Genomic DNA, 15,245 nt, shown 5'->3' with positions numbered 1-15,245 from the left:
GGCTTAGGATCTGCATAGGAAACACACACACAAGCACACACCTACCTTTGTTGCCTGCAGATGCCTCCTTGGCTGTCCCCAAACGGTATCAAACCAACACCCACGGGAAGCTGTAAGCATAGAGGACATGCCTGCACCCCATTGGACTTACCTGTGTGGGTTAAATCCGGGTTATTTGACAACCTATGGCGGTGATGGTTCTGCTCAGGCAGAGCAGTGCTGATGCTCCTCATAAAGCTGTCGCTGCTGTGAAGGTTCTAGGTGACATCACAAATCCCTATGGTTACATACACAACAAAGCTGGGTTGTTGTTGTTTACACTCTGCAAGGCCTGTGGAAGTGAGTGACATCATAGCACTGTAGTTCTGAGGGTTCTAGATGGATGCAACAATCTCCTGTTGCTTCTATGAAGGCCGTAATAGACGACATCACCAAACAGCTCCATAGTCACATACACAGCAAAGGAGAGATGTTGTTTACACCTAGTGATGTCAGTGGTATTGAGTGACATCACAGCACAGTGCTAAGGCTCCTGGGCCTGGACACAGCAGCGGCTGCAATATCTCAACGGAGAATACGTTTATATATATGTGTGTGTGTGCGCGTATATATATATATATATATATATATATATATATATATATATATATATTTCTCCGCCGAAATCACTTTTAAACCCATTTCCACCTTTTTTTCCCTTCTCTTCCTCTTACTTTTTTTTCACGTTTTTTTACGTTTTTCTCCTTTTCGCCTCTTTTCTGGGCGTATTATTCTTCTTTTTCTTCTTTTTTTTCGTCTAATGCATACCCCATCAGTGCAGCAATGCTTATTCAATACCGCCAGCAGATGGAGACATTGGGGGATAATTTTCTAAGGATTTATACTGATTTTTCCTGTCTGAATTTGTCGCACAGAAAGTTGCAGGCCAAATATGTGTGACATTTCTGCGACTTTAGCTTCTAGAGCATTTTTACAACATTATACATAGGTGCTGAATACATAAAAAGCGACTGTTCAGCGACAGACAAGTCGCATCGGCTGAAAGTAGGCCAGAATGTCAGTCCATGTTGGAGCAGGTTTAGATACAGTCTAAAGTATAGATCTCAAAGTCTGTGCACAGAATTTAGCAAGGGCCTCGCACCTTCTGATGCATCAGGTAGGTGCACAATAGCATAGCCTAACCCTCTGTACTTTGGTCTATATTGATGCGGGACATAGACAGCCAGCTGATGACCAATCCATTAGTGCAATGGATGGCTGGAAGCATTTGTCTTTGCCTTTGCAATACCACAGAAGCAATGCATGGTCAATGTACAGCAATGACACACCTGTGTGAACAGCCAGGAGACCCCCCCCCCCCCCCCATGTTATGTTACATAGTTACATAGTTAGTACGGTCGAAAAAAGACATATGTCCATCAAGTTCAACCAGGGAATTAAGGGGTAGGGGTGTGGCGCGATATTGGGGAAGGGATGAGATTTTATATTTCTTCATAAGCATTAATCTTATTTTGTCAATTAGGAACATTCAGCACCCACCCGCTATCAAGGCAGCTGCCTATCATGTCATGCCCTACCTGCACAGGTGTGCTGGCTACTCAAATGATCCAATTAAGGAGGCCATTTAGTCAGCAGCAGCAGAAGTCCTGTGCCTGGACGCTCCAACAGCGGCCAGACACAAGCAGAAGCAGCAGAAGCAGCAGCAGCAGCACCACCTTTTGTTTTTTGGCTGCAGCAGCAAGGCCCACAGGGCTGGCTAGCTGGCTAGCCAGCAAGCAGGTAGCAATGAAAGTAGGAATCTTTCTTTTTAACCCTGTAAGGGGGTGGTGCACTGTACCCGAAGATACTGCCATATCGGGTCAATGCATAGGGCGACGGAAGCAAGCTTCGAAATCGGCCCCCGTTCTCAAAAATCCATTTAATATATGGTCCCCAGATAGGGGACGTATCAGATATTAAACTGATAAGAACAGATACTACACTTGATCTTAGCCAAAAGGCCGAGAAGCGATAACCGTGAAAGGGGCGGGCCCAACAAGGTCCCCTTCATGGGCACTATCACTGCTTGCTGTCAGGGAGGCTGCCAGACAATTTTCCATGCACACTCTGGGCTGGGGGGCAGTCAACCACCAGTACACACAGCAGAACCTAAACCCATACCATTATTGCTAAGCAGCAAGACAGGGGCCCATTGCACTCCCACGGGGCCTTTTTAAATGCAATCCATAACCCGGATTTGCCAGGAACCCTTCTTACTCCTCCTACTTGCATGTGACACTGGGCTTAGGATCTGCATAGGAAACACACACACAAGCACACACCTACCTTTGTTGCCTGCAGATGCCTCCTTGGCTGTCCCCAAACGGTATCAAACCAACACCCACGGGAAGCTGTAAGCATAGAGGACATGCCTGCACCCCATTGGACTTACCTGTGTGGGTTAAATCCGGGTTATTTGACAACCTATGGCGGTGATGGTTCTGCTCAGGCAGAGCAGTGCTGATGCTCCTCATAAAGCTGTCGCTGCTGTGAAGGTTCTAGGTGACATCACAAATCCCTATGGTTACATACACAACAAAGCTGGGTTGTTGTTGTTTACACTCTGCAAGGCCTGTGGAAGTGAGTGACATCATAGCACTGTAGTTCTGAGGGTTCTAGATGGATGCAACAATCTCCTGTTGCTTCTATGAAGGCCATAATAGACGACATCACCAAACAGCTCCATAGTCACATACACAGCAAAGGAGAGATGTTGTTTACACCTAGTGATGTCAGTGGTATTGAGTGACATCACAGCACAGTGCTAAGGCTCCTGGGCCTGGACACAGCAGCGGCTGCAATATCTCAACGGAGAATACGTTTATATATATGTGTGTGTGTGCGCGTATATATATATATATATATATATATATATATATATATATATATATATTTCTCCGCCGAAATCACTTTTAAACCCATTTCCACCTTTTTTTCCCTTCTCTTCCTCTTACTTTTTTTTCACGTTTTTTTACGTTTTTCTCCTTTTCGCCTCTTTTCTGGGCGTATTATTCTTCTTTTTCTTCTTTTTTTTCGTCTAATGCATACCCCATCAGTGCAGCAATGCTTATTCAATACCGCCAGCAGATGGAGACACTGGGGGATAATTTTCTAAGGATTTATACTGATTTTTCCTGTCTGAATTTGTCGCACAGAAAGTTGCAGGCCAAATATGTGTGACATTTCTGCGACTTTAGCTTCTAGAGCATTTTTACAACATTATACATAGGTGCTGAATACATAAAAAGCGACTGTTCAGCGACAGACAAGTCGCATCGGCTGAAAGTAGGCCAGAATGTCAGTCCATGTTGGAGCAGGTTTAGATACAGTCTAAAGTATAGATCTCAAAGTCTGTGCACAGAATTTAGCAAGGGCCTCGCACCTTCTGATGCATCAGGTAGGTGCACAATAGCATAGCCTAACCCTCTGTACTTTGGTCTATATTGATGCGGGACATAGACAGCCAGCTGATGACCAATCCATTAGTGCAATGGATGGCTGGAAGCATTTGTCTTTGCCTTTGCAATACCACAGAAGCAATGCATGGTCAATGTACAGCAATGACACACCTGTGTGAACAGCCAGGAGACCCCCCCCCCATGTTATGTTACATAGTTACATAGTTAGTACGGTCGAAAAAAGACATATGTCCATCAAGTTCAACCAGGGAATTAAGGGGTAGGGGTGTGGCGCGATATTGGGGAAGGGATGAGATTTTATATTTCTTCATAAGCATTAATCTTATTTTGTCAATTAGGAACATTCAGCACCCACCCGCTATCAAGGCAGCTGCCTATCATGTCATGCCCTACCTGCACAGGTGTGCTGGCTACTCAAATGATCCAATTAAGGAGGCCATTTAGTCAGCAGCAGCAGAAGTCCTGTGCCTGGACGCTCCAACAGCGGCCAGACACAAGCAGAAGCAGCAGAAGCAGCAGCAGCAGCACCACCTTTTGTTTTTTGGCTGCAGCAGCAAGGCCCACAGGGCTGGCTAGCTGGCTAGCCAGCAAGCAGGTAGCAATGAAAGTAGGAATCTTTCTTTTTAACCCTGTAAGGGGGTGGTGCACTGTACCCGAAGATACTGCCATATCGGGTCAATGCATAGGGCGACGGAAGCAAGCTTCGAAATCGGCCCCCGTTCTCAAAAATCCATTTAATATATGGTCCCCAGATAGGGGACGTATCAGATATTAAACTGATAAGAACAGATACTACACTTGATCTTAGCCAAAAGGCCGAGAAGCGATAACCGTGAAAGGGGCGGGCCCAACAAGGTCCCCTTCATGGGCACTATCACTGCTTGCTGTCAGGGAGGCTGCCAGACAATTTTCCATGCACACTCTGGGCTGGGGGGCAGTCAACCACCAGTACACACAGCAGAACCTAAACCCATACCATTATTGCTAAGCAGCAAGACAGGGGCCCATTGCACTCCCACGGGGCCTTTTTAAATGCAATCCATAACCCGTATTTGCCAGGAACCCTTCTTACTCCTCCTACTTGCATGTGACACTGGGCTTAGGATCTGCATAGGAAACACACACACAAGCACACACCTACCTTTGTTGCCTGCAGATGCCTCCTTGGCTGTCCCCAAACGGTATCAAACCAACACCCACGGGAAGCTGTAAGCATAGAGGACATGCCTGCACCCCATTGGACTTACCTGTGTGGGTTAAATCCGGGTTATTTGACAACCTATGGCGGTGATGGTTCTGCTCAGGCAGAGCAGTGCTGATGCTCCTCATAAAGCTGTCGCTGCTGTGAAGGTTCTAGGTGACATCACAAATCCCTATGGTTACATACACAACAAAGCTGGGTTGTTGTTGTTTACACTCTGCAAGGCCTGTGGAAGTGAGTGACATCATAGCACTGTAGTTCTGAGGGTTCTAGATGGATGCAACAATCTCCTGTTGCTTCTATGAAGGCCATAATAGACGACATCACCAAACAGCTCCATAGTCACATACACAGCAAAGGAGAGATGTTGTTTACACCTAGTGATGTCAGTGGTATTGAGTGACATCACAGCACAGTGCTAAGGCTCCTGGGCCTGGACACAGCAGCGGCTGCAATATCTCAACGGAGAATACGTTTATATATATGTGTGTGTGTGCGCGTATATATATATATATATATATATATATATATATATATATATATATATTTCTCGGCCGAAATCACTTTTAAACCCATTTCCACCTTTTTTTCCCTTCTCTTCCTCTTACTTTTTTTTCACGTTTTTTTACGTTTTTCTCCTTTTCGCCTCTTTTCTGGGCGTATTATTCTTCTTTTTCTTCTTTTTTTTCGTCTAATGCATACCCCATCAGTGCAGCAATGCTTATTCAATACCGCCAGCAGATGGAGACACTGGGGGATAATTTTCTAAGGATTTATACTGATTTTTCCTGTCTGAATTTGTCGCACAGAAAGTTGCAGGCCAAATATGTGTGACATTTCTGCGACTTTAGCTTCTAGAGCATTTTTACAACATTATACATAGGTGCTGAATACATAAAAAGCGACTGTTCAGCGACAGACAAGTCGCATCGGCTGAAAGTAGGCCAGAATGTCAGTCCATGTTGGAGCAGGTTTAGATACAGTCTAAAGTATAGATCTCAAAGTCTGTGCACAGAATTTAGCAAGGGCCTCGCACCTTCTGATGCATCAGGTAGGTGCACAATAGCATAGCCTAACCCTCTGTACTTTGGTCTATATTGATGCGGGACATAGACAGCCAGCTGATGACCAATCCATTAGTGCAATGGATGGCTGGAAGCATTTGTCTTTGCCTTTGCAATACCACAGAAGCAATGCATGGTCAATGTACAGCAATGACACACCTGTGTGAACAGCCAGGAGACCCCCCCCCCCCCCCCCATGTTATGTTACATAGTTACATAGTTAGTACGGTCGAAAAAAGACATATGTCCATCAAGTTCAACCAGGGAATTAAGGGGTAGGGGTGTGGCGCGATATTGGGGAAGGGATGAGATTTTATATTTCTTCATAAGCATTAATCTTATTTTGTCAATTAGGAACATTCAGCACCCACCCGCTATCAAGGCAGCTGCCTATCATGTCATGCCCTACCTGCACAGGTGTGCTGGCTACTCAAATGATCCAATTAAGGAGGCCATTTAGTCAGCAGCAGCAGAAGTCCTGTGCCTGGACGCTCCAACAGCGGCCAGACACAAGCAGAAGCAGCAGAAGCAGCAGCAGCAGCACCACCTTTTGTTTTTTGGCTGCAGCAGCAAGGCCCACAGGGCTGGCTAGCTGGCTAGCCAGCAAGCAGGTAGCAATGAAAGTAGGAATCTTTCTTTTTAACCCTGTAAGGGGGTGGTGCACTGTACCCGAAGATACTGCCATATCGGGTCAATGCATAGGGCGACGGAAGCAAGCTTCGAAATCGGCCCCCGTTCTCAAAAATCCATTTAATATATGGTCCCCAGATAGGGGACGTATCAGATATTAAACTGATAAGAACAGATACTACACTTGATCTTAGCCAAAAGGCCGAGAAGCGATAACCGTGAAAGGGGCGGGCCCAACAAGGTCCCCTTCATGGGCACTATCACTGCTTGCTGTCAGGGAGGCTGCCAGACAATTTTCCATGCACACTCTGGGCTGGGGGGCAGTCAACCACCAGTACACACAGCAGAACCTAAACCCATACCATTATTGCTAAGCAGCAAGACAGGGGCCCATTGCACTCCCACGGGGCCTTTTTAAATGCAATCCATAACCCGGATTTGCCAGGAACCCTTCTTACTCCTCCTACTTGCATGTGACACTGGGCTTAGGATCTGCATAGGAAACACACACACAAGCACACACCTACCTTTGTTGCCTGCAGATGCCTCCTTGGCTGTCCCCAAACGGTATCAAACCAACACCCACGGGAAGCTGTAAGCATAGAGGACATGCCTGCACCCCATTGGACTTACCTGTGTGGGTTAAATCCGGGTTATTTGACAACCTATGGCGGTGATGGTTCTGCTCAGGCAGAGCAGTGCTGATGCTCCTCATAAAGCTGTCGCTGCTGTGAAGGTTCTAGGTGACATCACAAATCCCTATGGTTACATACACAACAAAGCTGGGTTGTTGTTGTTTACACTCTGCAAGGCCTGTGGAAGTGAGTGACATCATAGCACTGTAGTTCTGAGGGTTCTAGATGGATGCAACAATCTCCTGTTGCTTCTATGAAGGCCATAATAGACGACATCACCAAACAGCTCCATAGTCACATACACAGCAAAGGAGAGATGTTGTTTACACCTAGTGATGTCAGTGGTATTGAGTGACATCACAGCACAGTGCTAAGGCTCCTGGGCCTGGACACAGCAGCGGCTGCAATATCTCAACGGAGAATACGTTTATATATATGTGTGTGTGTGCGCGTATATATATATATATATATATATATATATATATATATATATATATTTCTCCGCCGAAATCACTTTTAAACCCATTTCCACCTTTTTTTCCCTTCTCTTCCTCTTACTTTTTTTTCACGTTTTTTTACGTTTTTCTCCTTTTCGCCTCTTTTCTGGGCGTATTATTCTTCTTTTTCTTCTTTTTTTTCGTCTAATGCATACCCCATCAGTGCAGCAATGCTTATTCAATACCGCCAGCAGATGGAGACACTGGGGGATAATTTTCTAAGGATTTATACTGATTTTTCCTGTCTGAATTTGTCGCACAGAAAGTTGCAGGCCAAATATGTGTGACATTTCTGCGACTTTAGCTTCTAGAGCATTTTTACAACATTATACATAGGTGCTGAATACATAAAAAGCGACTGTTCAGCGACAGACAAGTCGCATCGGCTGAAAGTAGGCCAGAATGTCAGTCCATGTTGGAGCAGGTTTAGATACAGTCTAAAGTATAGATCTCAAAGTCTGTGCACAGAATTTAGCAAGGGCCTCGCACCTTCTGATGCATCAGGTAGGTGCACAATAGCATAGCCTAACCCTCTGTACTTTGGTCTATATTGATGCGGGACATAGACAGCCAGCTGATGACCAATCCATTAGTGCAATGGATGGCTGGAAGCATTTGTCTTTGCCTTTGCAATACCACAGAAGCAATGCATGGTCAATGTACAGCAATGACACACCTGTGTGAACAGCCAGGAGACCCCCCCCCCCCCCCCATGTTATGTTACATAGTTACATAGTTAGTACGGTCGAAAAAAGACATATGTCCATCAAGTTCAACCAGGGAATTAAGGGGTAGGGGTGTGGCGCGATATTGGGGAAGGGATGAGATTTTATATTTCTTCATAAGCATTAATCTTATTTTGTCAATTAGGAACATTCAGCACCCACCCGCTATCAAGGCAGCTGCCTATCATGTCATGCCCTACCTGCACAGGTGTGCTGGCTACTCAAATGATCCAATTAAGGAGGCCATTTAGTCAGCAGCAGCAGAAGTCCTGTGCCTGGACGCTCCAACAGCGGCCAGACACAAGCAGAAGCAGCAGAAGCAGCAGCAGCAGCACCACCTTTTGTTTTTTGGCTGCAGCAGCAAGGCCCACAGGGCTGGCTAGCTGGCTAGCCAGCAAGCAGGTAGCAATGAAAGTAGGAATCTTTCTTTTTAACCCTGTAAGGGGGTGGTGCACTGTACCCGAAGATACTGCCATATCGGGTCAATGCATAGGGCGACGGAAGCAAGCTTCGAAATCGGCCCCCGTTCTCAAAAATCCATTTAATATATGGTCCCCAGATAGGGGACGTATCAGATATTAAACTGATAAGAACAGATACTACACTTGATCTTAGCCAAAAGGCCGAGAAGCGATAACCGTGAAAGGGGCGGGCCCAACAAGGTCCCCTTCATGGGCACTATCACTGCTTGCTGTCAGGGAGGCTGCCAGACAATTTTCCATGCACACTCTGGGCTGGGGGGCAGTCAACCACCAGTACACACAGCAGAACCTAAACCCATACCATTATTGCTAAGCAGCAAGACAGGGGCCCATTGCACTCCCACGGGGCCTTTTTAAATGCAATCCATAACCCGGATTTGCCAGGAACCCTTCTTACTCCTCCTACTTGCATGTGACACTGGGCTTAGGATCTGCATAGGAAACACACACACAAGCACACACCTACCTTTGTTGCCTGCAGATGCCTCCTTGGCTGTCCCCAAACGGTATCAAACCAACACCCACGGGAAGCTGTAAGCATAGAGGACATGCCTGCACCCCATTGGACTTACCTGTGTGGGTTAAATCCGGGTTATTTGACAACCTATGGCGGTGATGGTTCTGCTCAGGCAGAGCAGTGCTGATGCTCCTCATAAAGCTGTCGCTGCTGTGAAGGTTCTAGGTGACATCACAAATCCCTATGGTTACATACACAACAAAGCTGGGTTGTTGTTGTTTACACTCTGCAAGGCCTGTGGAAGTGAGTGACATCATAGCACTGTAGTTCTGAGGGTTCTAGATGGATGCAACAATCTCCTGTTGCTTCTATGAAGGCCATAATAGACGACATCACCAAACAGCTCCATAGTCACATACACAGCAAAGGAGAGATGTTGTTTACACCTAGTGATGTCAGTGGTATTGAGTGACATCACAGCACAGTGCTAAGGCTCCTGGGCCTGGACACAGCAGCGGCTGCAATATCTCAACGGAGAATACGTTTATATATATGTGTGTGTGTGCGCGTATATATATATATATATATATATATATATATATATATATATATATTTCTCCGCCGAAATCACTTTTAAACCCATTTCCACCTTTTTTTCCCTTCTCTTCCTCTTACTTTTTTTTCACGTTTTTTTACGTTTTTCTCCTTTTCGCCTCTTTTCTGGGCGTATTATTCTTCTTTTTCTTCTTTTTTTTCGTCTAATGCATACCCCATCAGTGCAGCAATGCTTATTCAATACCGCCAGCAGATGGAGACACTGGGGGATAATTTTCTAAGGATTTATACTGATTTTTCCTGTCTGAATTTGTCGCACAGAAAGTTGCAGGCCAAATATGTGTGACATTTCTGCGACTTTAGCTTCTAGAGCATTTTTACAACATTATACATAGGTGCTGAATACATAAAAAGCGACTGTTCAGCGACAGACAAGTCGCATCGGCTGAAAGTAGGCCAGAATGTCAGTCCATGTTGGAGCAGGTTTAGATACAGTCTAAAGTATAGATCTCAAAGTCTGTGCACAGAATTTAGCAAGGGCCTCGCACCTTCTGATGCATCAGGTAGGTGCACAATAGCATAGCCTAACCCTCTGTACTTTGGTCTATATTGATGCGGGACATAGACAGCCAGCTGATGACCAATCCATTAGTGCAATGGATGGCTGGAAGCATTTGTCTTTGCCTTTGCAATACCACAGAAGCAATGCATGGTCAATGTACAGCAATGACACACCTGTGTGAACAGCCAGGAGACCCCCCCCCCCCCCCCCCCATGTTATGTTACATAGTTACATAGTTAGTACGGTCGAAAAAAGACATATGTCCATCAAGTTCAACCAGGGAATTAAGGGGTAGGGGTGTGGCGCGATATTGGGGAAGGGATGAGATTTTATATTTCTTCATAAGCATTAATCTTATTTTGTCAATTAGGAACATTCAGCACCCACCCGCTATCAAGGCAGCTGCCTATCATGTCATGCCCTACCTGCACAGGTGTGCTGGCTACTCAAATGATCCAATTAAGGAGGCCATTTAGTCAGCAGCAGCAGAAGTCCTGTGCCTGGACGCTCCAACAGCGGCCAGACACAAGCAGAAGCAGCAGAAGCAGCAGCAGCAGCACCACCTTTTGTTTTTTGGCTGCAGCAGCAAGGCCCACAGGGCTGGCTAGCTGGCTAGCCAGCAAGCAGGTAGCAATGAAAGTAGGAATCTTTCTTTTTAACCCTGTAAGGGGGTGGTGCACTGTACCCGAAGATACTGCCATATCGGGTCAATGCATAGGGCGACGGAAGCAAGCTTCGAAATCGGCCCCCGTTCTCAAAAATCCATTTAATATATGGTCCCCAGATAGGGGACGTATCAGATATTAAACTGATAAGAACAGATACTACACTTGATCTTAGCCAAAAGGCCGAGAAGCGATAACCGTGAAAGGGGCGGGCCCAACAAGGTCCCCTTCATGGGCACTATCACTGCTTGCTGTCAGGGAGGCTGCCAGACAATTTTCCATGCACACTCTGGGCTGGGGGGCAGTCAACCACCAGTACACACAGCAGAACCTAAACCCATACCATTATTGCTAAGCAGCAAGACAGGGGCCCATTGCACTCCCACGGGGCCTTTTTAAATGCAATCCATAACCCGGATTTGCCAGGAACCCTTCTTACTCCTCCTACTTGCATGTGACACTGGGCTTAGGATCTGCATAGGAAACACACACACAAGCACACACCTACCTTTGTTGCCTGCAGATGCCTCCTTGGCTGTCCCCAAACGGTATCAAACCAACACCCACGGGAAGCTGTAAGCATAGAGGACATGCCTGCACCCCATTGGACTTACCTGTGTGGGTTAAATCCGGGTTATTTGACAACCTATGGCGGTGATGGTTCTGCTCAGGCAGAGCAGTGCTGATGCTCCTCATAAAGCTGTCGCTGCTGTGAAGGTTCTAGGTGACATCACAAATCCCTATGGTTACATACACAACAAAGCTGGGTTGTTGTTGTTTACACTCTGCAAGGCCTGTGGAAGTGAGTGACATCATAGCACTGTAGTTCTGAGGGTTCTAGATGGATGCAACAATCTCCTGTTGCTTCTATGAAGGCCATAATAGACGACATCACCAAACAGCTCCATAGTCACATACACAGCAAAGGAGAGATGTTGTTTACACCTAGTGATGTCAGTGGTATTGAGTGACATCACAGCACAGTGCTAAGGCTCCTGGGCCTGGACACAGCAGCGGCTGCAATATCTCAACGGAGAATACGTTTATATATATGTGTGTGTGTGCGCGTATATATATATATATATATATATATATATATATATATATATATATATATATATATCTCCGCCGAAATCACTTTTAAACCCATTTCCACCTTTTTTTCCCTTCTCTTCCTCTTACTTTTTTTTCACGTTTTTTTACGTTTTTCTCCTTTTCGCCTCTTTTCTGGGCGTATTATTCTTCTTTTTCTTCTTTTTTTTCGTCTAATGCATACCCCATCAGTGCAGCAATGCTTATTCAATACCGCCAGCAGATGGAGACACTGGGGGATAATTTTCTAAGGATTTATACTGATTTTTCCTGTCTGAATTTGTCGCACAGAAAGTTGCAGGCCAAATATGTGTGACATTTCTGCGACTTTAGCTTCTAGAGCATTTTTACAACATTATACATAGGTGCTGAATACATAAAAAGCGACTGTTCAGCGACAGACAAGTCGCATCGGCTGAAAGTAGGCCAGAATGTCAGTCCATGTTGGAGCAGGTTTAGATACAGTCTAAAGTATAGATCTCAAAGTCTGTGCACAGAATTTAGCAAGGGCCTCGCACCTTCTGATGCATCAGGTAGGTGCACAATAGCATAGCCTAACCCTCTGTACTTTGGTCTATATTGATGCGGGACATAGACAGCCAGCTGATGACCAATCCATTAGTGCAATGGATGGCTGGAAGCATTTGTCTTTGCCTTTGCAATACCACAGAAGCAATGCATGGTCAATGTACAGCAATGACACACCTGTGTGAACAGCCAGGAGACCCCCCCCCCCCCCCCCCCATGTTATGTTACATAGTTACATAGTTAGTACGGTCGAAAAAAGACATATGTCCATCAAGTTCAACCAGGGAATTAAGGGGTAGGGGTGTGGCGCGATATTGGGGAAGGGATGAGATTTTATATTTCTTCATAAGCATTAATCTTATTTTGTCAATTAGGAACATTCAGCACCCACCCGCTATCAAGGCAGCTGCCTATCATGTCATGCCCTACCTGCACAGGTGTGCTGGCTACTCAAATGATCCAATTAAGGAGGCCATTTAGTCAGCAGCAGCAGAAGTCCTGTGCCTGGACGCTCCAACAGCGGCCAGACACAAGCAGAAGCAGCAGAAGCAGCAGCAGCAGCACCACCTTTTGTTTTTTGGCTGCAGCAGCAAGGCCCACAGGGCTGGCTAGCTGGCTAGCCAGCAAGCAGGTAGCAATGAAAGTAGGAATCTTTCTTTTTAACCCTGTAAGGGGGTGGTGCACTGTACCCGAAGATACTGCCATATCGGGTCAATGCATAGGGCGACGGAAGCAAGCTTCGAAATCGGCCCCCGTTCTAAAAAATCCATTTAATATATGGTCCCCAGATAGGGGACGTATCAGATATTAAACTGATAAGAACAGATACTACACTTGATCTTAGCCAAAAGGCCGAGAAGCGATAACCGTGAAAGGGGCGGGCCCAACAAGGTCCCCTTCATGGGCACTATCACTGCTTGCTGTCAGGGAGGCTGCCAGACAATTTTCCATGCACACTCTGGGCTGGGGGGCAGTCAACCACCAGTACACACAGCAGAACCTAAACCCATACCATTATTGCTAAGCAGCAAGACAGGGGCCCATTGCACTCCCACGGGGCCTTTTTAAATGCAATCCATAACCCGGATTTGCCAGGAACCCTTCTTACTCCTCCTACTTGCATGTGACACTGGGCTTAGGATCTGCATAGGAAACACACACACAAGCACACACCTACCTTTGTTGCCTGCAGATGCCTCCTTGGCTGTCCCCAAACGGTATCAAACCAACACCCACGGGAAGCTGTAAGCATAGAGGACATGCCTGCACCCCATTGGACTTACCTGTGTGGGTTAAATCCGGGTTATTTGACAACCTATGGCGGTGATGGTTCTGCTCAGGCAGAGCAGTGCTGATGCTCCTCATAAAGCTGTCGCTGCTGTGAAGGTTCTAGGTGACATCACAAATCCCTATGGTTACATACACAACAAAGCTGGGTTGTTGTTGTTTACACTCTGCAAGGCCTGTGGAAGTGAGTGACATCATAGCACTGTAGTTCTGAGGGTTCTAGATGGATGCAACAATCTCCTGTTGCTTCTATGAAGGCCATAATAGACGACATCACCAAACAGCTCCATAGTCACATACACAGCAAAGGAGAGATGTTGTTTACACCTAGTGATGTCAGTGGTATTGAGTGACATCACAGCACAGTGCTAAGGCTCCTGGGCCTGGACACAGCAGCGGCTGCAATATCTCAACGGAGAATACGTTTATATATATGTGTGTGTGTGCGCGTATATATATATATATATATATATATATATATATATATATATATATTTCTCCGCCGAAATCACTTTTAAACCCATTTCCACCTTTTTTTCCCTTCTCTTCCTCTTACTTTTTTTTCACGTTTTTTTACGTTTTTCTCCTTTTCGCCTCTTTTCTGGGCGTATTATTCTTCTTTTTCTTCTTTTTTTTCGTCTAATGCATACCCCATCAGTGCAGCAATGCTTATTCAATACCGCCAGCAGATGGAGACACTGGGGGATAATTTTCTAAGGATTTATACTGATTTTTCCTGTCTGAATTTGTCGCACAGAAAGTTGCAGGCCAAATATGTGTGACATTTCTGCGACTTTAGCTTCTAGAGCATTTTTACAACATTATACATAGGTGCTGAATACATAAAAAGCGACTGTTCAGCGACAGACAAGTCGCATCGGCTGAAAGTAGGCCAGAATGTCAGTCCATGTTGGAGCAGGTTTAGATACAGTCTAAAGTATAGATCTCAAAGTCTGTGCACAGAATTTAGCAAGGGCCTCGCACCTTCTGATGCATCAGGTAGGTGCACAATAGCATAGCCTAACCCTCTGTACTTTGGTCTATATTGATGCGGGACATAGACAGCCAGCTGATGACCAATCCATTAGTGCAATGGATGGCTGGAAGCATTTGTCTTTGCCTTTGCAATACCACAGAAGCAATGCATGGTCAATGTACAGCAATGACACACCTGTGTGAACAGCCAGGAGACCCCCCCCCCCCCCCCCCCCCCATGTTATCGAAAAAAGACATATGTCCATCAAGTTCAACCAGGGAATTAAGGGGTAGGGGTGTGGCGCGATATTGGGGAAGGGATGAGATTTTATATTTCTTCATAAGCATTAATCTTATTTTGTCAATTAGGAACATTCAGCACCCACCGCTATCAAGGCAGCTGCCTATCATGTCATGCCCTACCTGCACAGG

The 15,245-nt window shown here is 45.8% G+C and overlaps 6 non-coding genes across 6 annotated transcripts; all 6 read right to left on the bottom strand.

Annotated features, from left to right (window-relative positions):
- Positions 1 to 1,821: 1,821 nt before the first annotated feature.
- LOC130305418 (U2 spliceosomal RNA) lies at positions 1,822 to 2,012 on the bottom strand. Its single transcript, XR_008854998.1, has one exon. It is a non-coding gene; the product is annotated as a U2 spliceosomal RNA (small nuclear RNA).
- Positions 2,013 to 4,095: 2,083 nt separating this feature from the next.
- LOC130305458 (U2 spliceosomal RNA) lies at positions 4,096 to 4,286 on the bottom strand. The gene has a single exon (XR_008855036.1). It is a non-coding gene; the product is annotated as a U2 spliceosomal RNA (small nuclear RNA).
- Positions 4,287 to 6,376: 2,090 nt separating this feature from the next.
- On the bottom strand, positions 6,377 to 6,567 carry LOC130305451 (U2 spliceosomal RNA). Its single transcript, XR_008855031.1, has one exon. It is a non-coding gene; the product is annotated as a U2 spliceosomal RNA (small nuclear RNA).
- A 2,087-nt stretch (positions 6,568 to 8,654) lies between these two features.
- Positions 8,655 to 8,845, bottom strand: LOC130305439 (U2 spliceosomal RNA). Its single transcript, XR_008855019.1, has one exon. It is a non-coding gene; the product is annotated as a U2 spliceosomal RNA (small nuclear RNA).
- A 2,090-nt stretch (positions 8,846 to 10,935) lies between these two features.
- LOC130305428 (U2 spliceosomal RNA) lies at positions 10,936 to 11,126 on the bottom strand. The gene has a single exon (XR_008855008.1). It is a non-coding gene; the product is annotated as a U2 spliceosomal RNA (small nuclear RNA).
- Positions 11,127 to 13,224: 2,098 nt separating this feature from the next.
- LOC130305454 (U2 spliceosomal RNA) lies at positions 13,225 to 13,415 on the bottom strand. The gene has a single exon (XR_008855033.1). It is a non-coding gene; the product is annotated as a U2 spliceosomal RNA (small nuclear RNA).
- Positions 13,416 to 15,245: the final 1,830 nt, after the last annotated feature.

The sequence above is a fragment of the Hyla sarda genome, unplaced genomic scaffold (assembly GCF_029499605.1).
Source record: "Hyla sarda isolate aHylSar1 unplaced genomic scaffold, aHylSar1.hap1 scaffold_1310, whole genome shotgun sequence".
Taxonomy (NCBI): Eukaryota; Metazoa; Chordata; class Amphibia; order Anura; family Hylidae; genus Hyla; species Hyla sarda.
This window is presented reverse-complemented; position numbering and strand designations above follow the sequence as displayed.